The sequence below is a fragment of the Otolemur garnettii genome, unplaced genomic scaffold (assembly GCF_000181295.1).
Source record: "Otolemur garnettii isolate 467f Iridium unplaced genomic scaffold, OtoGar3 scaffold00091, whole genome shotgun sequence".
Lineage (NCBI taxonomy): Eukaryota > Metazoa > Chordata > Mammalia > Primates > Galagidae > Otolemur > Otolemur garnettii.
Genome location: NW_003852486.1, coordinates 6,428,063 through 6,429,998, shown reverse-complemented (window position 1 = coordinate 6,429,998; position 1,936 = coordinate 6,428,063). Strand labels below are relative to the sequence as shown.

Here is a 1,936-nt window from a genome sequence, read left to right as displayed (position 1 = left end):
AGTGTCACTGTCCTGAACTTTCATTGGTTTATGTCGGCCATCATTTGGCACATTGCACTCGGGGTAGTGTAGTTTTCGAAACTCCACAGGTCCGTTTGGCCAGCCTTGACTTGCGCTCAGGTAAGTTAGGAGGAGCGTTGTACCAAGCAGGTAATTGGCTACTTCACCCACTGGAGACAGGAGAGTCTCACCCCTCCTTAAAGGGGCAGTTTCCAGATTTCTGGGCAGTCGTCTGTAGCTGATCACCAAAGTATTCGACTCATTAGAGACACTGTAGACTCCCTGAAGCTCTCCGCATGTTCCCAGAGGCCGAAACTGTTATTTCAGATGATCTCAAAGGGGTACACGTCCAAATGCGCACATCATTCCGTAGAGACGCACAGGCACAAAATATGTTCACTCTTAATGGAATGTAATAAACACTTTCTTACTGATATTCAAATACAGGTAGTGAGAGGCGCTAGAGTCAACTTTGTAATTCCCTGTATGACCAGTCAGGGACAAGACAAAAAAAGTGCTAGTCAGGGCCATGAGGTGGAGGGACATTTAGGCCACCATGAAGCACAGGATAAGGGGGCATTTCTGCCCCTGATTCCCAAGAGAGACCATCTCCCTGCCTGTGTTGTTTTTGCCTAACTGGATTCTTTTTGGCATGCATAGAAAAGAGCCAATGCACTGAGACAGCAGGTTTTTTGCCCCAGAGACTGTAATATTTATGGGGCAGGCTCGGCGCCCTTAGACAGTGGTTGCAGCGCCGGCATGCACCGAGGGCGGTGGGTTCGAGCCTGGCCCAGGCCAGCTACATAACTGCAACAACAACAACAACAACAAAATAGCCGGGCATTGTGGTAGGTGCCTGTTGTCCCAGTGCTTGGGAGGCTGAGGCAGGAGAATCACTTAAGCCCAAGAGTTTGAGGTTGCTGTGAGCTGTGACATTACAGCACTCTACGGGGGCAACATAGTGAAACTCTGTCTCAAAAAAAAAAAAATAAACAGTGCTGGCACGGCGCCCGTAGCACAGCGGTTATGACGCCAGCCACATACACCAAGGGTGGCGGGTTCGAAGCGGGCCTGGGCCAGCTAAACAACTGCAACAAAAAAATAGCCGAGTGTTGTGGCAGGCGCCTGTAGTCCCAGCTTTGCAGGAGGCTGAGACAAGAGATTCGCTTAAGCCCAAGAGTTCAAGGTTGCTGTGAGCTTTGATGCTACAGCACTCTACCAAGGGCGACATACTGAGACTCTGTCCCCCCAAAATAAAATAAAATAAATAAACAGTGCTGGGCGGCACCTGTGGTTCAGTAGGTGGGGCGCCGGCCCCATATACCAAGGGTGGCGGATTCAAACCCGGCCCCAGCCGAACTGCAACAAAAAAATTGCCAGGCGTTATGGCGGGCACTTGTAGTCCCAGCTACTTGGGAGGCTGAGACAAAAGAATCCCATGCAGTTATGAGTACCTCAGCCGGGAAGGACGCGTTAGGGTTGGCAATACCCATCAAGGACAGTAACTACCATGGCTTCCAGTGCTTTGGCCAAACCTCAGATGAGTGGGCTCTTGGCCAGGTGCCTACGGATTCATATTGTTGGAGCATTTGTTGTATCCCTGGAGGTTGCAGTTTTCTATAAGTTTGCTGTGGTTGAACCAAGAAGGAAGGCAAATGCAGATTTCTACAGAAATGATGATTCTGGGAAAGATTTTGAGATGAGGAAGGCTGGTGTCTTTCAGAGCATAAAATAATTTTGAAATATAAAGAAATTCTTTGGACTGATTTACATAGATGTTTGTCACTGACCTGTGTTCCTGAGCTATGAATATGAGTGATAAATAAACTATTAATAAATAATAATAATAATAAAGAATCGCCTATGCCCAGGAGTTGGAGGTTGCTGTGAGCTGTGTGACGCCACGGTACTCTACTGAGGGCAATAAAGTGAGACT

The 1,936-nt window shown here is 48.2% G+C and overlaps 1 pseudogene; it reads left to right on the top strand.

Moving 5' to 3' along the window:
- Positions 1-1,936, top strand: part of LOC105887487 — an 8,968-nt pseudogene that overhangs the window by 3,721 nt on the left and 3,311 nt on the right.